We start from the raw sequence: 26,519 nt of genomic DNA, 5'->3' as shown, positions 1-26,519 counted from the left end.
CTCAATTCCAATAGATTTCGATATATCACTCACTTGCATAGCTGAGTCCTTCATTCAGAATACCAAATCTCCTGTAGTTGGCTGTTTTTAATAGGTCTATCCTGATTCTTTGAATGAGTCTCATGCAGCAAGATATAACAGGCACATGGGATCCAGCCAGCTGCATCTTTTCCATTAGTATACTCCTGTTAGAAAGCCAAAGGTATTGAACATACATCATTATAAACATATGAATGGCTACGTTTTAAAGCTAGGAATTCTCAGTAAACATCTTTCATAAAGCTATATGACACTGTAATCCTAATCACTCTCTTGGAAATAGGCTCCATAGATTTCATCAAATTGATTTCCGTGTGTGCAAGCTGTCTAAGCAAGGTTTTACAAAGTGAAAATACATTGGCCCTGATCCAGTTCTAGTTACAGCAAACTAGATGTGCATGTTAACTGTGGCCCCAGATTAGTGACGGATCAACCAGTTCATTTCTAGTCTGTGTCAGTTTTGTACGTGTTAATCGACAAATCCATTTCAGCCCATTTCTGTATTAATGCATTAATAGTTAAAAAAGAAATTTACACTAAGATTCATATTTATATATTGTCGCAATTTATTTCTATATGTATTTTATCTCAAGTACACATTTTTTATGCATTTTGGTACATTTGTTGAGCTAAGAACACTATCATAAGGTTCAGAGAAATGCAAAATCCAAAGGATAATTACATTCTGATCCTCATATTAGTCGGTGTGTGTGTGTGTGTGTGTGTGTGTGTGTGTGTGATTGACCAAAATCAAGTTCTCCAAGCTTCCCTATCCCATTTGGGAATGTGCATTGGAAAATGCATCAGTAGATATCAGATCAACATTGTCCAGCTACAGGAAGCCAATTCAAATCTTGCCTTTGTCCTGAACTCACCAGATGGCCATAGGCCTAAAGCACTTTCACAGCCAATGTGGGGAAATAGTCACCTACCCTCCAGGATTGCTGCAACAATTCAAGATAATATGTATGACACACTTTGTGCACTCCAAAGTGCTGTACAACTGATATTGTTAATTATCATCATAATCTATTGTGGATTGACTAATAAATTCTAACAGATCTGATTATCTTCTTCGTCCAGCTGTGCATCTATATTGATTACATGCATGAAAAGCTGCTTCCATGTGTGTGATCTCTGTTGCTGGATTGGGCACAATCCAGAAGAAGTTAGTTGCCACAAAGGGCCACTGAAAACAAAGTCGTGATTAAGTGGGGTCTTTTTGATTCAGCACAAATCTATATGCCTGCTCAGAAGCAAGTCTCATTGATTTCAACAGGGCTTGCTCCCAAGTAAGTGCGCATAGGATTGCAGCCTTTGTTCCTATTAAATTATTGTCAAGTTGTACCCACTGGGTCAGTGCATGCCTTTCCAAAATATTTACATATGAGTAAGCATTACTAGAACATTCAAGTGGCTTTGTCTCCAGTAACTTCAGAACAGTAGTGAGTTACAACATCAAAATGCAATTAAAATATGTATAATGAAGCCAATTACATGAAGAAACAAAAAGGAACACACACACACACACACAGCAAAACAAGCCAAATTCAGTTTCAGTAATAATAGTACCAGTAAACTAACGAAAAGGAGATGCTTTAATCCCCTTTGAAATCAACACCTGGCATTCTGTGAACCAACCACTGAAAATCCATCCATTCCAGTGGAATTTAGGAACAGCTAAATTATTACATCTTGCACACAAAGAATCTGCATGGAATACCACATTTATAATAGTCACACCATCGTTGGGGAAGACATATATATATAACCAGGGGCAACAATTGCCTAATCTCATGCAAAGATATGTACTCCATATTCAACTGAAATAAACAGGGACAGCTAGCTTTAGTATTTGGAAGTGATTCCTAGTGAAAATAAATAGAAATTACTTCCAAGTAAGCATGAGCTAATAATCTAGCCAAAGTGAAATGCACGTGTGCCCCACTGACCTTAATGGGGGAGAGTTATGGAGAGAACTGCATGGTTAACTCTCTTGTGGAAAGCAGTGGGATTTAAAAGAACTTTGCTTTGGGTGATCATTCCCATGCTTAGGATATGCTGAGATACATTGATATCAAAGCAGGATTATGGGGGGCGGGACGGGGCGGGACAGGCTATCTTTTCTTTTGCAATTCCCACCATTGCTAAATCAACAGTTATTTCACTTGTGAAAGCTAATCACACCAATAATTCTCTTATTTGGCTTGTACTTAATTCTTCCATTAGAATTAACAGGGTGCAAAAATGTTTAACTTTGGCGTTCCCATGCCCTTGGTGTTTGGAAGGTAACAGAATAGTATTGGCTGATGGCTGGAAGGCATTGAAATCTCAGTGGACCAAAAGGAAAGGGGGCAAATAAGATGACTTTGGAGAAGAGACATTTTGATTTCTGTGACATCTTTTTTCTTCACACACACACACACACACACACAAACTTTTGAATGTAAAAGAATATCCTTGTTGAATGGAAACTACAGAAAAGACAAAAGCCCAGGCTGCAAAATGTAATTTGGGGTTGTTTGTTTGTTTGTTGAAAGCGCTTGGCTATAGGTTAATCCAAAGGCAACTATCGATGTAATCTTGTTCATGTCTACTCAGACATCAGTCCCACTGAATTCAATGGGACTTACTCCCAGGTAACTGTGTATTGGATTTCAGCCGATGTTGTTACCATTTCCTGGTTTTGGTGAATGGACAAAGGGCATGATCTATGTCTAGTTAAGCACATTTAAGTCCCATTAATTTCACTGGTAAGAGTTCAGCATAGCCATTTCAATCACATCAAAATTGGTGGGTCAAAAGTGTCTAGCTCTGGTTGGATCACACCCTGTATTGTTTTAGTTTAATGTCTATGCGCATCTCATACTCACATGCATCTAAAACTTGTACAACTTGTGCAACATGTACAAGGAGTGGTAAAAGAACAATATGTCATTTGGCACAGTATTTAATGTATTATGTCTAAATGAGGTAGTTTATAAAAGTACAACACAGTCCTGTGGCAGCAAGAAAAACATTTTAAGGCTGTACATATAGCTCTTTTATGGAAATGAGATTATTAACCTTAAATGCTGCTAATGCATATGTGTACTCTATTAGTATATTAATAAAGTTAGCAAAACAATGGTCATGATGTCTTGTGTCTAAAAATGGCTCAAATATGCAAGGAAAAGTAAATGGAAGTGGACCTCTATGGAGAATGATTTCCTTGTGGTGTCAGATGTTCCTCACAATGAAGCTCTCCTGTCTGCCACATCAAATGAAGCTTGAAATATACTTGGAGTCCAGTGTGAATTTCATGCTCTTTATTCAGCTCATAGTAGTGAGGAAATGCAGTTCCCCCCCAAACGTTTGCTTTATATACACTATTTACACAATGGGCCCAGCGTGATTGGCTAATTCCGGGATACTCCTGTATGCCAATCGGGTTGCAGATTCACTTCCACCTGGAGCTGGATTGGGTGGCTCCTGCGGACCAATCAGACTGCTGCAATCTCAATCCTATTGTTCTAGGACTAATCAGACTGCTGCAATCTCAATCCTATTGTTCTAGGACCAATCAGACTGCTGCATTTTGGATCCTATTCAACTCAGTACATAACAAAGCTCTTCCTAGAGAAAGCGCCAGGGTAAGTGCAAGGCAAAAAGTATGTGTGAATGAGCCATCAGCCACTCTCCTAGCCAGTTCACCCAAGCCTTTCTCTGAAGAGTGAGAAAAAAGCCACTGGCCTTTTCTCAAAGTGAGACAAGGTAAAGCAGCGAAGAGATGGGGTGACTGCCAGAGAAACAACCAGGGCTGGAGCAGCAAAGAAAAAGAAAAACCTTTGAATATTAGAGAGGAGGAATTGGGAGGCATCATGAAGAAGAGGAAGGTGGGAGACATCACTGGTGCCAGAAATAAAGGGATAGGATGGGAGTGGCGGAGGGGGGGGCAGGGAAGTGGAGGCATAACATTTTGCAGTAGGCCTGACAGAATGTAAACTTCCTTCAACAAAAGTGCAATACGTGCATGGCTACCCCTGGTTTTAGGGCAGTACAAGTGGTTCCCCTCCACAAGGCGCTGAGCCAAGGAGGTGCAAAATACTACTACCACTACTACATATTTATATGAGTACCTACTGAGAAGATCCATAAAAAAGCAACTGTACCAAAAGGATTTATCGTGAAAATAAGGAATTCTGCCAAATTCTGTCCTTGCTCAGGGTGCCATATTAGCAAAGCCTGTCCCTGGCATGGTCAAATGCTCCAATCAGTACTCCAACTGCTGAATTCTGCATTGGTTACAACTTCCGAACCAATCACAAGGGTAGAGCATTAAAGCCATCCAATCATGAGGTTATTAATGCATGAATCAGAGTGGCTGAGCAATCCCTATGTGATGGCCTGGGAGTCAGACTCTGATGCTGAACCTGAGGGATCCCAGCCTGAACAGGATTCCCCGCCTCCAGAACCAGCTGAGCCGGGGCCAGGGCTTGAGCCTGAAGGATCCCCACCTGTGCTGGATCCCCAGGTGCAGGCATCAGCAGTCTGCTCTGGCTCCTGATGGGAGGGAGGACCCATTGCCTGCAGGTGCTCCACTCCCAGCCTCTTCAGAGGAAGCTGAGGCAGCCCCTGGGTCCAGTAACCCACCAGCCTCTCCTGAGCTACAGAGGCTCAGGGCAGAGAGGCGAAGGGAGTTAAGTGTCTGCAGGAGGAGTGCTCGCCTCCAGGCCCGGAGGAGAGGCGAGTCTCCGGAGGATCGGGGCCGCCCTAAGCATAGGGCCAGATAAAAGCCAGCCAGACCCAGCCCAAGTTGCGTGAGCAACTTAGTTGCAAGCGTGTGCTCAACCTGCAACCTTGTGCCTGAACCTGCCTTGGACCTCGACCTGCTCCCTGCCTTGCTCCCCGCCGGACTGACCTCCTTTGGACCCCTAGACCCAGGACTGGACTTGGACCTCGCTTCACGGACAAACCCTTGGGACCAGCACACCCTATGTAGGAAAAGTGCAGAGTTGTTGCAGCACCTGTGGTTGGTAATAGGTGCTCCTCATTATCAAGGCCACTTGACCTTCAATTGACAGTGTTGCCTCCAGAGCATCCCCAAATGATGTGGCTGCTCTTTCAGGGGAAGTGGAAACCCATTCATGAGAAACTTCCTAGTTCCTGGACCTGGGAATCACTTACCCACAGCGTGAGTCTCCATCGTATAATGATTCAGTTTCTGTTTTGGGCAACCACTGCACCCAGGCGCTGGTGTTCGGGTCATGTACAGGCAGGCTCTCTTGATTCAGATGTTACAGAGAAACAGAGCAGAGTGTCATCAACATACTGCTGACACTTTGACTCAAAGCTCTTAATGACGGCTTCCAAGAGCTTCATAAAGATGCTGAATAGCATTGGGATCAAGATAGTACAAACATTTTCAACAGCCAATTTCACCGTGTTCCTTGCCCCCTGCAAGGAGGCAGGATTTTTGAAATCAAATGTTGGCAGCCTTGCTTCACATGACTACCAGTAATTGATTATTTGACTTACAGACATGCTGTGACCACACAGTTTATGCATTAGATGTTGTAAATAGCTTTTTACCCAAACTTTGACCAAAAACAGGATCCATTAATTTACTAGGGAACATCTTAAAAGCTTCATTCTGGCAACAGCCCATTAAAAATTCCGGACAGAAGCACTATACTGAAAAGCACATTAGTATCCCTTTCTGTTCAGTGAAAGAACAGAACTTCCAGGGTTTTCTGGCACTGATCTGTCCATCCATTGGCAGGTCTCCATGTACCTGCTTTCAATTATTTACAGTCTAGAATAAAATAATAAAAAAAATAACAACAAAGAGCTGAGAAGCATATCCAGGCTGGGAAAGGGGTCACTCACCAGAGATATATGGCTGTCAAACAATGAACATTGGATCTCAAATGGCCTTCAGACAATTAAATGGTCAATATGGTGCTGGCTTCTTCTCCTCGCTTCCTGGGCTGCAAAGTTTTATTAGTAGAAAATAAAAACTCTGTACTAACTCCTTCTAAGTCCTGTTGATTTCAATGGGAGTTTTAAGCATTGCATAAAGGTTGTGATGCTAAACAATCTTATTCAGAAGAAAACTCTGTTACAGTATAATCTAAATAAACACGCTTACGGTTGTGTTGCAAATCTCTTCCATTGAAATCAATGGCTATGAAAGCCACAATCCTATGCACACTTTTTTGGGAGTAAGTCCCATTCCCACTGAACTTGGTGGGTCCTAGGCCCAAGTAAACAATACTATTAGGCTCAAAAGTACTTAACTTTGATTGGATCGTGCCTATAATGTTTCTCCCATGTAACTGCTTGCGGTAATGTGTTCCATACAGGAATACCTGTATTTAACCAGTGGTCTGTGCTAGATTTTTGAGAACCATAGCAGGTGTATAGATTTCTTAATTAATCTCTCAAATATGGTAAATATATTATGAAGATCCTGAATCCCTTATTACTTTCACACCTATTAATTGGAGTCCATTTGGAGTTTCAAGGTCATGCAGAAAATGCAACCTGAACCATTTGCCAGAATCGCTCTAGTTGATGCTTGTGCAAGATCTGCTAGATTCAGCAAAACTCCTCTTTTTTACTCTATTGTTCCCAACGTGCATCTTTGAAGGTCATTTTGTAAAGGCTTACACTGCCACATTTAAATCTAGCTTGCATTATTTTCTCATTTGCATATGTGGGCTTATCTGTCAACACATTTATTTCTATTTACTGCTCGGACATTAGTACTGGATTGTGTGAAAAACGATCATTTTCTAACTACTGCGCCTGTTTCAGTTCTTGTAACTCAGCAGTCTGAATCATCATCCAGCTGCAGGTGCTCTCCTGCAATTTTCTGCTTCATTGTGGTGTGTATAAGGCCAGTGGTTAATAAAACACTTGCCATCTGCCATTATCAATAAGCTCCTGATTTTAAACGTCCATAGGATAACTGGTTAGCGGATGTGAGGAAGTTCAAAGTCCTCTGCATACTAATTGCGATAACAACCAGCTTTTTAATAGCTGCTCTTCAAATTCAACCTTTGCAATAGCATGTCATACACAGGGATTAGAGCAGAGCCATAGTTAGCAGTTCTGTGCTATGTAGATGTCAGGTGCATCGACTCTAGGGGGTGGAGGTGTCTTCAGCCCCCTCAATATTTGTTTGAAGGGGGTTCAGCCCCCCCCCCCCCGTTGTGATGTTGCAGAAGGCTGAATCGACTTGCACAGTCTCAGGAGATGCCACAGGGAGCAGCACGGCCTGCTGTAGGTCGCACCAGCCTACACAGTGTCGGGAGATGTGACATCGCACAATGTATGTGTGATGCCACACACGAGCAATGCAAGCTATGTAGACTAACACCTAAAATGCTCCCTTCAGAATCTAGCAAGCCATCAGTTTATCAGTGTTACTCCAAGCTGTAACAGATGCCCCAGTATTTGGTGAAGTTGTGTAGAAACTGAAGTTGTGCGGAAATAACAAAGCTGTACTACTCTCTGTTGCCATCAGAATACTGACTGTTCATTTTGTGTGTGAGAAGATTTGGCAATTGTTTTTAGTGAAAGATGCATGGAAGAAATAATCTAACCAAGCACGGTGTGGCAACTCAAAAAATGAGAAGGTAGAATAGCAAAAGGAAAATATCACCCCACTTCCTCTCTCCATCATACATAACACACCTCTGTTTACTTATTTTGTTTCTCCTGGTGAATTTTAATTGTAAGTTGCTTTAGGAACCATATTTACTGAAAAGTGTACACATTTATATACTTTTAAATACTCAACAGTAAAGGTGTTTATAAAAGGAAAGGGATGTTTGTAAGTGTTCAGCACTCTGATAATTGTTAATAGTCAGATGATTAAGACTGCAATTTTATAAGCCTTTATGTGGGAGTAAATCCTATGGAACTCACTGGGGCTTACTTCTGAGTAAGCATGCCTGGATTGCACTGTAATGTTGCAGCCCTAGAGGATGCATATAAATAATTTAGCTCCAATTATACATATTTAGACCATAAGTGGTTTGGAACCTTAAAAGAGATTCAAGGATGTTCTACTCAAGAGTAGACACACTGAAATTAATGAACCTAAATTAGTCATGTCCATTTACTTCAGCAGGTCTAGTCTGACAAGGACTAGCGCTGAATACTATGCATAGACCGGAACCGATGAAGCAGATTGTGGTCAATGCATTTATGCCATTATAAATTTGTTAGATTTTAAGGTGCCACAGGACTCTTTATTGTTTTCACTTCAAAAGAGAACTGCAAAACCCTCGCTGGAAATGGCTGTGTATGTTATTTGTACATATTTGAAACTCTTACAAAAAATGTGAATAACAAAATATGAATACATTATAAGTATTATTTTACTTATTTTTTATGCAGCAAAATTACTTTTTTTTTTAGAACAGGGCAAAATATATTTTGCAGACCCGTGGCATATTTCAGAATTGCTTAGACTAACATCCCTTAACACATTAGCCCCCTTACGGAAAGAACCATTCCTACTTTGTGCAGCATATTGAGAATCCGCAGTGTTTCTGTGACTAAGAGAGGGTGGCTGATGCCTAATGAACATCCTGCACAGTCCTATAATTAGGGGAGCAAAATAACTTGCACAGCTGCACAGGGCACAGCTGTGACATATTCTGCAGGATGGCTCCCTTGCTAACTCTGTCGCGCTGCTGTAATTTCTCTTCGCAATACTCTCTCTGCTACTCTCGTTGCTTCCTTTGGCCGGCGGTTCATGGACACGTTCTTACATTTCACCAAACATTTTGGTGTAGCTTTTAAACCCAGGAATGAGAACAGTGAAGCATTTTACGCAGGAAAATTATACATAAGTTGCTAAGAATATAAGTTACAGGTGGGTAGCCGTGCTGGTCTGCCATAGTCGAAACAAAATAGAAAATTCTTTCCAGTAGCACCTTCAGATACCTCATACACGAAAGCTCATACCAAGAACAAACTCAGTTGGTCTCTAAGGTGCTACTGGAAAGAATTTTCTATTTTGTTAAGAATATAACAGCCCTGCAGGATCAAACCAAATAGTCTGCCTTTCTATGTATCTTAGAACTTATTTATCTATTAATATATTTACACACCACCCTTCACCAAAATGGTAACAGGGCTGTTTACTTCACAATTTCTCTTAGTATATGCATTTTTGTACACAGTGTTCTGTTGCACTGTGAAATTCAAAGAAGTGATCTTCCAGTTTGCATATTGTTTTGGGCAAGTGCAATTAGGTAGGTTTGCATTAAAACATGAACCAAACCAAATTCCTTCCCCATACCTATTAGCAAACTTGGCCACTTTACTGCTTTCCCAAAGTAGTAATTAGGCTAACCAGTCTATACTTCCAGCTCCCTTTCAAAAACGTCTGCTATGTTGGCTACTGTCCAGTTCTCAGGTATGGAAGCTGATGTTGGTGACAACAAGTAAGTTATTTTTGTTAGCAGTATCACATCTGATTTTTTTTTTTAAAGAACTCTGGGGTGGATTCCAGACCTGATGATTTGTTCATTTTTTAAATTTTGTCATTAAGGCCCAGAACTTTGTGTCTTTTCACCACAGTTTGCTTCAGTTCCTCAGACTCTCATCCAGAGAAGGTTAGTCCAAATACAGGGACCTGCCCTACATCAACCACAGTGAAGACAGATGCAAAGCTTTCATTCAGCTTCTCTGCAATTTCATTTTCCTCCTTTAGCACACCTTTTACTTCATCATCCACCTTGCTAGCTGGTTTTCCTGCTTTCATGATGTTTTTAGCAATATTATATTCTTTTTTCTTAAAAAAGTCTTATTGTCTGCTTGCATTTTTTTTTTAAAGTTAGTGCTCCCTTTAGTACTCATCTGGGCAAGACTTCCATCAGACTTAGCACCAGTGGTTGGCCAAATCAGGAATTGGTGGAGGGCCAAGCCTTCTCCCCACTTATTCATTGCTGGGTCCAGCTCTACCCTCTACCTCCTTGTCTCACCTGGGCTTTGAGGAGGCCCTTTCTCAGAGCCTCGCATTTGGAGCAACTGGAAAAATAACAATCCATGTTTTGAAAGTCTCACTAGCCTCCATAGCAAACTGCAGTGGTGGCACATTATTCTGGCCATCTCACACAATGTACCAGTTCTTACTCTCCTTCTGCTCTGAGAAGGGCCCCCTTGGTTCTTTCTCAGAACCCAAGTGCCAACGGAGGTGGCAGAGAAGTCGGCAGTGCTGCCACCACAATTGCAACATTTTTTTAAAAAAGAAAGTGGGTGTTTGTGAGTGGGGGGAGGATTGGAGGCAGCAGTGGCAAGGCTATGAGGCAGGAAGGGTTACTGGTAAGAAAGTGCCAAAGACTCCTGAAGCCTGGTGCTGGCCCTTACTTCCATTTTCTGAAGGAGCCTTTTGCCATTAAAAAGCACCATTGATTTTGCTGGCTGGCTAGTATCCTCTTGGACTTGGTGGGTATTTGTCCTAATCTGCAATATGCATTCTCGCTGAGCGTCTATCCATGTGGTTTTCCTTTCAACTTTTCCTTCCTTCTTTTTTTACCAGTCCCCTCATTTCTGAGAACTTGCCTCTTTTGAAGCCAAATGTGACTATGTTGGAAATTGCCCACTTACACAGATTATAACCGTGGTCACTGTTTCCAATCAATTTACCAACACTTGCATCTCACAGTACACCCACTTATGATTAAGTCCAGGGTCACCTCCCCTCTGGTCAGTTCCATGCCCAACTGTTATAAGGTGCAGTCATTTAGGGTATCTAGAAATGTGACCTTTCTCATGACCAGAAGCTGCCCAATACCATATTGGCCCATTAGTCAATCTAGCCCTGTATTGTTTATTTGGACGGTAGCAGCTCTCTCTGGGATCTTAATCACTTGCTACATGCGTATCATCTGCTACCTGATGCTTGTAATAAGAGGGGATTGGACCTGGGAACCTCTGTGTTCAGAACATGTGCCTCACCACTGAGCTATGGTCCATTGCCGAAAAATGGCTAGACCAGGCTGCCACTTTTATGTTATATGCATTGGGATTTCAAAGTCCTCGTCCTGAGAAGGGTGTGTGTGATCACGTCTCAAGCCATACAGTCATTTTCCAAGTAATACAGAAATGAAGTGGCAGCCTGGGTTTGTAGAATTCTGGATGGCACCACTTTAGATTGTAGGAAAATTATATTTTTTAACATCTTCTCGCTCAAATCATCACAAGCCTAGCACATGAAGGAGTTATTTGATGTGATGGCTTACCATATCCTACAGTTTCTTATCTAAGGGAGTATTTCAAAAATGTGGCCTCGACTCTCACATAGGCTTTGAAGTGGTACAGTTCAGAACTCTCTATCATTTCCAGTCTCATTCTGAGTAAAAGTGTAGAATCGCTCTTGTATGGCAGGGTGGGGTGGCAGTGAGGTTTCCTCAGAAGTCTCTATTTCTTTACTGCAGCACTATGATAGGAGGCAAAAGTTAACTCCTGCAAAATTCTGACTTCTCCCCTACTCTTCAAAGGTGTAGGAACTATCCAAGTCAGAACTTAGTAACATTGTATTCATTAATGTGGGAAACAGTTCCAGCTATAAAGCTGGCTAGGTTGAACAGTCCTTTTGACACAAAAGTTTGGCATCAACTAGTGAGTCATGATCTCTCTATTGCTCTTTGTTTGGAATAAGAACATATATTTGGTTCCTCCTGCATTCTCAGCAGTACAACTTGACTTGTTGTCTAATGAGACAAAGAAAGGAAAGACATTTCTAAGCTTAACACTGTATTTAAAGATACTGTAGTCTTTAAATAGAGAATAGAATCACAACACATTTCTTCAAGGTTCTCAGTCCCTCTAGTTCTTCACAGAGACTTTACTTTCCTGTTTTTCCTCCCCACTAACACACAGTCATTTTCCTCAGTTTTAAACTTATAAGATCAGTTTCTGCAGAGGTCGTGTAATACTATACTCGAAGATGAGGCCAAGAAAAAGAAAAGCAGGACAAGCTTTAAGCTATCTGCAATAAGGCAAGAGCATTTGCTTCTTTACCCAGACATATTCTCTAGCATCTACCAAGATCATGGCCACCACTTACATTTATAAAATCATTACCATCTATGCTTGCACCTAAGTCTATAGGGGCAGGTTGTTTTTTAATGGCAGCCACACCCAAACTGGGTATTTACAAAGGAAAGTGGGAAGTTCGAAAAGAATGTTTGGGCAGTTCAAAACTGAAGTCATGCAAAGGTTATATTATGTTTGTTGATGTAAAAAATTATTGATAACATGTTATCCAAGTAAGTGAAGCTGTCCAGGCTCTTCCAGAACCCCAGATTCTCCCCAAACATACCCATTTTGCCTCTCCCTGCTAAATATTTGTGCAGGAGAGAGAATGTAGGAAGGTGCTGCTTGTCGCACAAGGATATGAAAAGGTGTACCTGAAAAGCTATACCTTAAGTGGTTTGCAAGCCTGTTCTCCTTTGAACCTGATCACTATATCACTTAACCTCATAGGATTAGTATTTCCTGATTTGGTCACTGAGAGAATCAACTAGAAGGAGAAGAAATTCCGCTAGATATAGCTTCTCCTGCTACTGATTCAGCACCATGGTGGAGAAGAAAAATCACACCGGGTCTTCAACAGAGCTTTTAGAGTTTTGGAAATTTTTCTATTATAAGCTCTGGTACGGTGCTTGCCAGCTGCTCTTAGTGTGCAGTTTAAATATTCAAGTGCCTATTGTTCTCATCAGCAATTGTGCATTGTGGCTGTGTATGTGTGTACCACTCTGGGAAACAGTTCCTTTTTCGACAGTCTCAGAGGGACTGATAAAGCCCTAAAACAAGCAATGTGGATTAATTCCCAACTAGATAAGATTCCTCCAAATCCCCAAAAATAATTTGCTTGAAGCTTAATTTTCAGCCTGTATTACATGAAGGCTTTATCTTCAACCAAAGTTGGGAGCAAAATTAAGCAAGCTGACTTTAGCCAAACAAAACGAAACAGTTGAGCTGGAATCCATTGATAGCTGGTACTTGGAATACACTCTACAGGGGAAGAGTACCTCAGCATCTATTTAGGGTGGCCACTTAGGGACCTCCTAAAAAGAAGTAGTGCATTAAGCAGATTTGCAAAAAATAAAAATAATGCATATTGTAAGGCAGGGGTAGCTAACCGTTGTAAACCCAAGGGCTGCATGAGCTATTGCCAAGCTGCATGGCAGTACTGTAGTAGAAGTGGCCACAGCAAAAGTTACAGAATTCAAAGTAGCTGCATGACAATCGTTCTAGCAACACAAGCATTTCAGCTTCCAAGGTTAAACAATCCTCCCTCCTGTCACCCACAACCGAGCCTATTGCAGGGGAAGGGGAAGAGTTCGGGAGCCCTGTTATGCAATAAGAAGTCCTTGTGGGCGTACGCTGGTTACACTTGTTATGTTGAATCCCACTCCACCCTATGGAATCTACGATATACATATATATCCAAATTAGGAAATAATTACTATAATTTAAATAGAAATACAATGCATAGTAGGGGAAGACTGTGACCAAGTGACTGACCTGTGTGTCTGCTCAATCTGCCATTGGTGGGAAACTTCAAGACACTGTTTTCCTTCTTATGGTTATTTATCCTGAAATGGACTACAAATACCAAATAAAATGCCCAGGAAATCTCTAGCGACAAAGACATCTATCTGGGCAACGCCATATAAGTTCCTCCATAATGTCAGTCTCATAAAAAGCTTAATTTTTTTTTTTTTACACATAGTGCTTTAAAGTTCCACTGAGCACATGCTTCACTCTCTTATATGAAATTAAACGGCCATAATACAACAGGCACTTTACTCTTCAAAGTGCTTACCTTTAGCTGGATCATGCTCAATAATTTGTAATAATTCAATTCATATTTTTATTAGAACAATATATATTATTCTGAATTGTAGTTCCTTTGCTAATTTATACAGAAGGGTCTTTTAATTTCATTCTAATTGTTTTGGTTTCAACAAGATAATGATGATGAAACTAATATTAGGTTAAAATCCTGCACATATTAATTTGGCAGTAAGACAATGGAATCAGTAAAAGATGTGTAGGATTGTGTCACAAAAGCTCAAATGTTATAGCATATAAAAAACCCCATTAGTTTGGAATGATAGAAATATAAACAAACAATAGAATCACATTGGGCAGAGCTGCAAAAAACATTTTGCATAAGCAACCTTTCATTCTGATTTTATTTTTATTGCCTATTTTAATATACAACATCTCCTATATTTAGAGGTCCATGGGAGCTCCCTCTGGTGGATTTATTAATAGCTGAATGCTGAATGCTATTAATAGTCGTTACAAGCTGGATAACAAGAGCTTGATGCCCTGATTCTTACCTATTTCTTCAGAATTAGCAAGTCAATCCAATGGTCCTTCTATGCTGGCAGAAGCTGCATCGCCATAACATCGTGTGATGAAAGCAAAACAATACCCAGTAGAAACAATAGAGAATTTAGCATCTCCCACAGCATCCCTTAACAACAACCTACTGTGAGACACACCGATTATGCTCTCTGTCCCCACATAAGGCATGCACAGTCTACATCTGCCACATGCAAGAACTCAAGGGACAAAGACTGTTAGTCCTATTGATTTATGAGGAGTTTCTTGCAGAATAACCATACATTAGATTGCAGCTGACATGCATGGATAGGCCACTGGGGTAAGGGTGGTGAGCTAATGTGGTACTGAAAAGGACTGAGGGTATAGACCTATAGTACAATCTATATATGCTGTAATGCAAACGAAGCTGTGAGATGGGCTGAGAAGTCTCATCAGCGTAGTGACCTCCTGAGTGTAGAAGGTATAAAGTCTCCCAAGAAACCTGATCCTGAGCTAGACGAAAGTTTGATTTGTCAGCTGATCAATGTCCCAAACCCTTTCCCCAAGATAATTTGGAATTGATAGTAAGTTAGGCTTCATTTTTACAGTGTTTGGGTTTTTTAAATTGTAAGTGTAACATAAAACATTCTATTTTCCCTCTGAGTTCTTTGCCTAGTGGACATATTTTAACCTAAAAAGAGGAGGGTGGGGATGAAATATTTCAAAACAACTTTTGACATTGCCACAAAAAAAATAGAGGTCATTTCTACTGGCATCCCTGTAAGCTTGTTTCTGTACAGACAACATCATCAGTTCAAGAGCATTCCAGAGAGCTGTCTGCAATCTGCAGTTTCAGGAGATGTAATGTTCTGGAAGGCAAATGGAATTTGGGACCACGGCTTATTTGCCTTGCCTTCTTTTCTTCCACTTCCCAACCCTGAACAAAAAGGCTGTTCAGTATTAACAACACAGCAAATTTAAAATGAAATCCTTAAAAGAACTTGAATTCTTTGTGCAAAACAAAATGGAGGCATAACACTGACAGCAAGAAAACTAACACTAGGCTCCAGTGTTTGCATCAAGTAGATAAAAGTAGCAGAGTTTATAAGGAAACCATTTTTGAAGAGTTTATAAGGAAACCATTTTTAACTTACCAAATGCACAGTCTCTTTCTATGCTATGGAAAATGGAGAACTTTGAAAGCAGCTTAGAAAGGGATGTTTTAAAGGTCTAAAAACCTGTATTTCTACTCTTTACTTTGCTACATATTGTGTGATTTTAAATCTCTGCTGGGCTTCTCTCACCAAAGAGTACTTGCCCCAAAACTGGATCTAGGCATCCAAAGAAATCCTCCTTTTATATACCTAACAAAAAACCAACAGTCATCTGGTCCAAGTCTAGTTTTAAAAAGTTGTCCATCAGCTGTTATTTTGCACCTGGGAAGAAGAAGAAGAAGAAGAAGAGTTTGGATTTGATATCCTGCTTTATCACTACCCTAAAGAGTCTCAAAGCGGCTAACATTCTCATTTCCCTTCCTCCCCCACAACAAACACTCTGTGAGGTGAGTGGGGCTGAGAGACTTCAGAGAAGTGTGACTAGCCCAAGGTCACCCAGCAGGTGCATGTGGAGGAGCAGCGAATCGAACCCGGTTCACCAGATTACCAGTCCACTGCTCTTAACCACTACACCACACTGGTTCACCACAAGCAGACTGAACAGGAACAAAGGTCACCCGATTACAATATTCCCCATTAAGGTGAGATATGTTTGATTGTAATTATTGTAATTATGTCAAAAAGTATTTAGAAATTTTATTTATTTAGTAAATTTCCATCCTGCCCCTTGTCTTTCCTGATCCCAGGTCAATGGAGGCAGGGAGAGAGATTGCAAACATAAAAAACAGTGATACAATGCATAAAAATAAAACAAGGAACAGTTAAATTAGTGATCAGTCAATGAAGATTCACATTAATACCAATAAAATCTGTAGGAAAGTTGCCTATTTTTTCACCAGCACATTAAGGTTTGGGCAGATAAAAAAGCTTTTAAGCAGACATTGTGAACCTGAGACCTGAGGGTATAGGGCGGTATACAAATTTAAATAAATAAATAAATAATAAAGAAATGGGAGCCTATGGAACTCCTAAAGGAAGGGTGTTTCACATTCAGGGTGCCACCCAAGCCATGGGTGTGTGACTTTGAGAAGGGTTTATCCTTCAGATTATAGGAACCAAGCAAAACATAAAAAGGGAGGAACATTCCTTCATGTTTCTGAAGTTATGGTGGATCAGTAACCATGCCATTCCCATAATGTAAGAATTGACTCTCAAACTGATGGCTCAGATTGAGTCACCAGGATCCCTGGCCTCTTTCAGCGGCATCAGAGAGCATTTGGGCTGCATTCCAGCAGCATATTAGTACTGCAATAGTGCATCATCCTTTTTCTCATAATTCTTCCAACTCATTATCATGTGATAATTGCAGCTATTACTTGAATGTGTGAAGTAGCTATTAGGAACTGGCTATTGCTAATCATCCTCTCTTATCACCCAAGTTAATTATCTAATGTGAGAGGCAAGCTGGGAGTTGATAAATCCATCAATCACCCTGGGATGAAACATAGGACAGGTTAAACCTAGAACATGATGTTAGGTGCCTTTGTGCTCTTGCACTAGCAACCAATGGCTGTCTTACCATGAGCATCCACATTGATAACATCTAGGAGTATAGAGAAGGTGTGTTTCAGATTGCAATGTACTATGGAACATTTAAAACAGCACTTTTCCTATATTCAAAATCACCCGAGTAAACCCTACAGGAGACCTGTAAAGCAGGCCAGTATTATCTCAGTATAAGAGGTAGAATGCTTAATGAGTCTGAAGTAACAAAAATCACACACAGAAACGATTTTTAAAATCCTTATCCAAAAAGCAAAATAAGGACAAACAGAGGCTGCTTCTAGTTAACAGGGACAGTTGGAGCATATAACAGGGGAATGGTTGGAGCATATGATAGGGCTGCATACGTACAGTAGTAAACACTAGGATGGCATGTCCTCATATAACAGCGCAATCCCATGGGGTAGATCCATACCACACATTTAAAGCACTTCCAACACACATTTAACGCACTGGACTTCTCCCATAGAATCCTGAGAACTGTAGTTCGTTAAGGGTTCTTAATAATTGTAGCTCTGTGCAGGGGGAAATACAGCTTCTAGGATTCTTGGGCGGGGGGGTACTTCATGTGTTCTAAATGTGTGGTGGATGTGATTTAAGTGTGAATCTGCCCCATATCTCTTCAGAAGTCCTATTGAATTTAGTGGGCCTTACTCCCAGTGAAGTGGAGCTGATTGCAGCCTAATATTTTAGACTTACCTTATGGCACATTCTTGACTTGTGGCTGGTCACTGTTGGCATTTACAAGCTCTGAATGACCTTCTGTATCTTTATTTGCTGGTTAGAAAAAAATAATTATTTGAAAAGATAACATTGCCACCCTCTTTTCTACCTGGGTCCCACAGTGATGGAAGTTTCTTCAGGATTCGTATCACATATTTATTTGATGTTTTTTTTTTAAAAAAAGGCAAATGCTCCCTTTTCACATACTTTCAAAAAAGTAAAAATTGTAAATGTTCAACATACTGTGATAAATCACAGTAAACAACCAAACAGTGCCCTTTATCACAGCAGGGATACCAGAGTTATTTAGCTTGAAAACTCTAACAGCATGTAGTGTCTCTAACGTTCCAAAAATATAAATATTGCCAATGACAGCTTTCGTTTGCAACCAATTCCACAAACTGGAAACATAAAATTGCCCCCCCCCCAACACCTTTAAGGAGGTAGGTATGTGAAGCTGATAATATATTATAGGCCATATGTTGAATGAACACAATGTTTTATTGGCCTCAAACCTGGAAAGGAAACAAATTATGTATCTAATCAAACCTCAGAAAAACCAATATGCAAACTGAAACCCAGGTATACTGCAAAATTTGTACTTTTTCTGTTACGTAGGATCTCTAAGGTTGACACCCAACACCATGCAAATGGACTTCCAGTCATGCAATGACTTTTACCCTTGCAGCCCCAATTTCCCCTGGTTTGCGCCAGATGATCCCCTGGCTGCCTAGAGCAGATTTGGGGGTGGGGCTTCAGAGGAAAGAAAGGTGCACTGTGCTGCATGAACAGAAGTCTATTCTGCAGGTGAGACCACTGGATGTCACCTTATGTCATTTCCCTTTTATTAACCCTCCCTTGCCTTTCTGCCCTTCTCCACCAGTTCTTATGGTTCATCATTTATATCTATGAACTTTTTGTTCCTTCTCAAGAGCACCCTCTTGAGCACACTCTTAACATTTTTATGGTTCCTTATCGTGTTCAGAACAAGTTTGGACTTGCTGCTCACTTATAATGCACTGGCAGATTTCTCTGCCAAGATGGGCCTTAAATTCACTCTCCTCCTCCCCAGACTTGTGTTAGATTTACAGAACTTGCTAAAACTGCATCTATGAAGATGACACAAGGTCTGCTATCACTGTACACTTTCACACTACTGATCAAATTGATTTGGTATCTTGGTCTTCATTATATTTTAAACTTTCATCTAATCAACTAACTGAATTTTAGCTGCAGCTATATACATCCTGTACAGCACAATAATTTGGCCACATTGTGAATGGCTGTGCCGTCATTCATCCAGTGTCACTTCATGCCAGCAGTAAAGCAATCCACCATCTTCTAATGCATTACAGTGAACGTTTATACAACTATTACACCTTGCAGGGCTACAATATTTTTACTTTAAGAGGCTTGTCGTCTATACAAAGGACAGAGGATTGTCAAGTGACTTCTATGGTTGTCAGAAAGATACCTAGATCCAGCAACCCCGACTTCTACATTTTGATGTTAATGGAGGAAAAGATAATGGAAACATTTATAAAGAAGAAGACTGCAATTCAGTTAAGGTTATGATTTAGTAAGGAGTCGGTCAGCATGAACCAGTTAAATGAAGATCATGTGTGACAAATGTATTAGGGTCATTTCTACACATTATTGAATGGATAAGATGAAGCCATCAGTATAATTCATCCAGGTTTCAGGGAAGCATTTGTTAATATGACTACACCATGAGATGGATTTACAAGGTCAGGCAGAAGAGGACAGGTGACAACATCTGAAATGGAATATAAATTGGTTTAGACATAAGAAGCAGATGGTGTCAGTAAGACGTAAGAATTCATGGTGCAGAAAGGTAGGATATGCATGAATAAAAATACAGAGCATCGCATGATTCATCTGTTGTGCTGGGAAGGTAGAAACAGACAGAGCTGCAGAGCACTTGAACCAAGCACTTTTATAGGGTGACTGACTAAAAACTATTGTGGCAATGCAAATTTGTCATACAGGAATCCCATGTACTCAACATACTACCTTCCTCAATAGACAGCGGGAAATTGCCTAAACTTCACAGGTTATTAACCGCTTCTACCTGCTCTTTAGCACCATCTGTGCACCTGATTAAATACCAAATGGAAATAAATGCATCATAAGTGCAGGTCAAAATTAGAACATAAGTGCAGAGAACAATACACTTTTCTATAAATAGTATTCATCTGCGTGATAAATGTGGCCTTAATTATAACTATACTAATTAATATATCAAATCAATATTCAAGGCACTTCACATTCAATAATACAATAGTCTTTGCAACAGCTCTGTAAGGCAGGCCAATAGAAGAATCCAGTAATGCAAGGCAGGCTGAATATGTGTGTAATAGCCTGGAAGAGGAAGAGGAGGAGGAGGAGGAGTTTCAATGGCTTATTGAAAAATTAAGAACTCTAGATCTTTCAAGCAGAGCTCTTTTCCATAGTCAGAATCCATACAATATCTCAAATTCTGTTACAAGGTGAGAGAATGATTGTCAAACTAGCTAATATGCTAAATACATAGATGCTGCATAAAATGGCAACCACATGTTTGGATCCCCATTGTATCAGTCCATGATGCATTAAACTAGTTTATTCATTGATGAGTCATCACAGCACAACCCACCTAGGGTGCAACACTAGTTGACTGTGCATGTAGACAGAAGTGATGAATATTGATCTTAAAGCGTGTTCTCCTTCCTAGAGAGCACGTGTTGCGGTTGGGGCCTAGCAAGACACCCTGCTGAAGTTTTGGGGAGGGATCTAATCTGTTAGCTAGGGTACTGATAGGGGCTGATGCAGTTGTTGGGGAGTTTAGCATGTTGCAAAATGTTGATGGACAGGTCAGGGGTTATATATACTGGGCGTTCTTAGTACTGCCCCTCTTTGCTGCGTGCATCGGATCTCCCATCCCCCCCCCCCTTGGTATAGGCGTGCGCTTTGACCTTGCTATTGCCTGTCATGGGGTCGTCTGCTTTGACAGGGGCCTAGTAGGAATTTTCCCAATTGGCAGATTGGTTTTGGGCCATTGGGCTTTCGCCTACTACCTAGCAATTAGTCACAACTGTAAGGTTGGCGGTTAGGCATTGGTTATTCAATTGGTTGGTGGAGGGGAAGTGGTTGGCCGTGCTGCCCTCCAATGCTGCTGCTGCGCAGGGAATTCCGTTAAAGGAATCCAGGGGCTCTCCATGCTTGTCCGTCCCTGGTCATGGTTAGGGCCACGCAAGGGCCCCTGGGAGCATTAAGGGAGAGGGAGGGTCTTGGTCGCCCCGTCCCCCAAATACTCTCCCCAAAGTGTTTCCCTCTTGCTGTCTTCCACCAAGAGGTTGGAAGTCAGCCTGTCCCCTAGATGGGACATAGTCAAACCAATGCCTAAGCAACCACTCACATGTTGTAATTTAATAAACGGTTGTGGCCAAATTTTTATGCCATTAACCTTAACAAAATTTCTGTGTCTGGTGTGAATTACTTGGGGGTGACTTGAGGACCTCTACACGCAAGGGTTTGCACTGGTGTAAACAGGTCATTTGTGCAACATCATTGCGTTTTTTGCTTCCCTGAATGGATTAGGACAGGATTACCTGAAGGGCTGCCTATGCAAAAGATCAATCTCACTGTCTTAAGATCAGCTTCAGAAGCTCTGCTTAGATGCACACCTACAAGACAATTAGGGTTGATGGGCAGAAGGAACAGAGCCTTCTTGGTGAAGACCCAGTTATTCTGCATGTTATGCAGGCTCGATCACTTGATGTCTTTAAAGGAGACTTAAAGACCTACAGGTACTCTTTCTACCGTTGCTTTTATCAGAGAGTCTTTTGGTGTGTTCAGTTTTTACTATGGCAAGTAGCTGGTGCTACTTTTAGTAGTATTTTGTGCTTTTAGTTGTAATGAAATGCTTGCTTTTATCTAGTTTTAAATTTGTATTGTATTGTAGTGATTATAATTATATTGTTGTGAAACATTTTCTTTGAAAAGTATTATAAAAATAATTTTAAAAATACTCTTGCTTCTTCATGTGGTTCCACAACTGGATTGTCTGGCAATATTGTTTTAAACATATGTACTTTTATACTTTATTTACTCTGCCAAGATTGATTAGGGCTGAAGAGTTTGAAATGAATTTGTGCCTGCATTATAATTGCATTGAACCAACAAGATTTGCATTCCAAAGTGACATTTATGTTTATGAAAAACGAGACATGGGTTATGATTCTAAGTTCATAAATACAAGTGGTATTTGTTTACAACTATTTTAAATTAATATGGACAATCGACATTAGTGCTTCAAGCACAGCTCCCATTCATTCCAGTAGATTGTGAAGCAGGATAGGAATATCAACCCAATGTATTAACAACAATGAACCAGTAACCAATTGGGCTGGTTGGTGACATGGTTACTTTCCACGCACCCTTTTGTACTAGTGTGGAAAGTAGCTATAGCAATACAGCCCACGCATGAATGGGCATGTAGATCATTATTTGGGATCTAAATTATGGGCAAAATCTGCCAGGCACCCCCAGATGCTGGGTGTGGAGAATCTTCACCCTCCACAGCAGGCCCTTGTACATGCAACAGGAGTAAGTCTCCTACGGAAAACTGCCTCATGGTTGTATGGATATACCTTTACTGGATCAGGGCAATGGTCAAGAAGTAGTTCTCCCTTCTAAACATCTAATATTATCACATCAGCATCTTCCAGAAGTGATGTAATGGATTTTAAAATGTGGAATGCTTTATTACCCTTGCAGACGACCGCATTGCCTGGAGACGAACCATCATGTTGTGCATCCATAGCAGTGACCAGAGAGGAAATAGCCACTGGGAGGAATGCAGAGAGAAGAAACGCCATGGTGGCATCTACAGCAGCACAACCAGATGCCTTCATCTGCCCAGCTGCAACAAAACATGTCTCTCCCTTATCCGTCTCTACAGCCACAGCTGCTGTTGTTGCAACCTTCTAATAGTTTGACCCCGAAAGGCACACTCCTCCATTGTCTCCTTTAACAGATGGATGCCAGGCAACCAACCTCATCACTTGAAAAACAAATTAGCAGACCACAAAATAATTTGATAAGAACAAATCCCCCGTTTACTAAGAACCTTTGGTACAAAATATGCTTTACTATTTTCTCCCCATGACATACATTGGCATCTAATGCAGAGTGCTTTCTACCTTTCACTGCACATATTCTGGTTGTGCCTGACTGCATGTTGAACAAAACAGAATCCTTTGTCTAATCACAGATTACATTATTTCTGGCTGTATTGATGAAATAAGGCAATCGGGAAGAAAACAATACAGTATAGGAAGAACTATTGTGAAGGAAAGGCAGTCATTACGACAAGAGAACCCTTAGGCCTCTTGGGGGGGAAATCCACATAGAATTTGTTATATAATCTTTACAAAGCTAAAAGTGGTGTCCAGGGGTGACTGCCAGAGTCCTCTGCCCCTTCTGATTTCTTATTGATGATGATGATGATAATGTTTGATTTGAAGCTTTCTGGGTGAGTGTTGCCTTCATTTTTCTGGTTTTTTTTGCAGGAGTTATAGATGTTTTGGCTGTTTGGGGATGGGGCTCTGATCTTCACCTTTCTTTTGTAAAATGGGTACATTGAGGTGCTCATGTCAGTACCTTAGATTACAGGGGCAAAAGCATTGATGTACCAAGTGCTGTTGTGCTTCAGACGTGTTCATCTGATAGGCTCAGAATAGCAGTTGCTCAGCTTCCTGTTGAGGCTAGAGATCCTAGGGGTCACAGGACTACCTGCTCTCTACCTGTACACACACACACCACCTTGCATCTCTGAAAAGATGCTGCTCTGGGTGCCACTGAAGTTGAGTGGTGGCACTTGTATCATGTTAACTCTGTCCAGAAGGAAATTAACCAGAACCCATTCTATATGATTTTTTTAAGGAGATCTGTAAAGACTTTAAGGAGATCTGTAAAGACTTTATCTTATTATTCCAGGCACCCTAAGAGGTGATATGGTTTATTATGAGAGACTGCTGTGTTTTGTTTTGCTTTCCTTAATTTTTTTCATGCTTTTATGTCTGTTTTGGCTGAGAAACAAAAAAACAACACACAAACAAACAAACAAACAAACAAACAAACAAACACAACGTCTATGATTTAATTCCCAGCCTCCCACAGGGTGCTCTTACAAACAGGCTGAAGCACTGGAAGGACCTTGGTCTGGTCCTTCAAGGCAATTCTTATGTTCTTTAAAAGGTAATTTTAAGAAGAATGCTGCAGTGTGGTCGCTGGGAGCACTGTGTATGGGTGCTGCCATCCAACACTGCGACAGTTCCTGAAATGCTTTCCAGAGCTCCTGCGCAATTCTCAGCTCCATTGATTCAGTGGGGAATCCATCAATTCATTCCAGCTGCGACCCATTAGTATAATTGAAACAAACCACTTGTCATACTAGTGTTACAAAGTTTCTCTCTAATTGATTATGATTATTTAAAGAAGCCCCACGATTGATTACTACAAACTAAAAATTTGCACAGGGTACTGCCGAACACAGCATTACAGAGGGAAACTTCTTTTCAACCATGCAATGATAAATGCGGATGCTTTGAGCATGAAATTCCTTATTGGACCACCCTTTGCAGGAGACCATCTTGTTATAGTATCTAGAAAAAAGGAAGAGTCGGTATTCAGACAATATAAGGAGGGCAAAGAACCCAGAGAGAGATGGGCTTCTGAGTTCCAAGTAATGAGAGTAATCCTAAGGTGGCAGAGACCAGTTTTGGTTCTGAAACAAAAACAAGTCACAAAAAAAATTGTTTTTACATTATATTATAATTAATTAATTTTAACTATTACTTTCACATGCTTTTAGTTATCAGTGTTTTAACTCCATATTGGCTTTAATTTTTGTAAGCCTCTTTGAATCCCAGTTCTGGGGGAAAGTTTAATACTGTATAAAAATAAAAAATAAAAAATAATCTCCACTTTTGAATTCCATAACTGTTTTTCTATGTCTTAGGTCTTTTAAAATCAAAGCATAAATAAATAAATACGTCTAGCTGCATACTACCATGTAGAAGACTACAAAGTATCAGGCTCTCTTTATACTGGTACAATTTTTGACATGGCAAAGACAAACAAGGCACTATACCTCACTTATGTCAATACAGTGGTACCTTGGGCTACAGACGCTTCATGTTACAGCCTTCGCTAACCCAGAAATAGTACCTCGGGTTAAGAACTTTGCTTCAGGATGAGAACAGAAATGGTGTGGCGGCGTGGTGGCAGCAGGAGTCCCATTAGCTAAAGTGGTACCTCAGGTCAAGAACAGTTTCAGGTTAAGAACGGACCTCCAGAACGAATTAAGTTCTTAACCCGAGGTACCACTAGATACGTTACCTCAACAAACACAAGAGGTCATATTTGTCTACCATCGCTTATGACTTGCAATCAACAGCTAGGTAAATGTCACCAAACTTCAAATATGCAAAGCAAAAGAATATAGGCATAAGGCATGTTAATATTTTTTTACTTTACACTCTGATCTCAGATTCATTAATCCTACTTCATTTCTCAGGTCTGTGTATGTGCGTGTACACACAAACACACACACACATTTAATATTCAAACAAATAAGTTCACTAAATTTATGTGCAGTAAGATAACAGGATTAAAATAAGCCACTTTCTTCTACTGAAGAGCACTACTGAGAAAGCTAAAGCCTCAGAGAAATAAAAATAATTGGAAGTGATCATAATAGAGATAACTGAAGAAAAATACAACCTTGCCAGTGTGTCGGGGAAAGTGGGGGCTTGGAAGCCAGGAGATGTTTGGTGATGCTACCTACTCATTTCCAACCTTCTAGACCTATATTTTAAGATACTGTAATTAGATGGGAAACACATTTGATAATGTGCGGTGTCGCTGAGAGAGCAAAGGGGAGCAGCTTCGTGCCATAATGGAAACATTTATTCATTTCTTTTTAAGTTTGCCAGGGAGAAGAAGCTGGGACAGATCAGCGTAGAGACTGAAACTGCATTCCACTGGTCCAGAGAATCATTTAAAAAACATGATTATAAATGAATTTGAGGAAGTTAAAAGAGTCATTAGACTATATAGGAAAGCAGAAACCTAATTTGATGATTAGTGATTTCTGATTCAGATACGGTTACGTCTTCTTTCCTGAAACTTTAAGGAGTACAGGCTGTTGAAAAGATACAGTTTACATTACACAGTTCAATAATTGATGAGGTTTCAAATTTATGTGATAGTATGTTGACCGTGGGAGCCGTACATTAGATCAGCTGAATCATTTCAGCCATTTTCAATATTGTACTTTAATATCACTTACCAGTGAATGCTGAATGGCATTATTTTCAGTCACAACACCTGTTGATGTCTAATTATGGACCATCTGCTCTGACATCATTGGATCTTCACAGGTGGCTAAAGGAATGGAATGGGGTATTAGAATGGCTATACAACCCAAGCAATGGACATTATTTTAGAAATCTATGCATGATGTGTCCTTACAACTTAAAATTAGATTGATCCAGCAAAAAAAATGATGTTTTGGGTATATTGGACCCCACAACATCTTTATAGGAATACACTAAGACAGGGTAGAATGCTGGAGGTGTAATGCCTTGTTGAGACTGAAGGTGCTCTCCAAGGATTATGAGGCAAAATCCTTGATATCTGCAGATGTTCCTATGCTTTTACATTATATTC

General features: G+C 40.4%; 1 long non-coding RNA gene across 1 annotated transcript; it reads right to left on the bottom strand.

The window, feature by feature from the left end:
* LOC117053370 lies at positions 1-26,289 on the bottom strand. The gene is made up of 4 exons (XR_004427383.1): positions 26,140-26,289; positions 13,573-13,643; positions 5,908-6,008; positions 1-185 (listed from the first exon to the last, which is right to left on the bottom strand). It is a non-coding gene; the product is annotated as an uncharacterized LOC117053370 (long non-coding RNA).
* Between the last annotated feature and the right edge of the window lie 230 nt (positions 26,290-26,519).

This window comes from Lacerta agilis, chromosome 9 (genome assembly GCF_009819535.1).
Source record: "Lacerta agilis isolate rLacAgi1 chromosome 9, rLacAgi1.pri, whole genome shotgun sequence".
Lineage (NCBI taxonomy): Eukaryota > Metazoa > Chordata > Lepidosauria > Squamata > Lacertidae > Lacerta > Lacerta agilis.
Note: the sequence above shows the minus strand (reverse complement) of the source record. Positions and strands in the feature narration are given on the sequence as shown.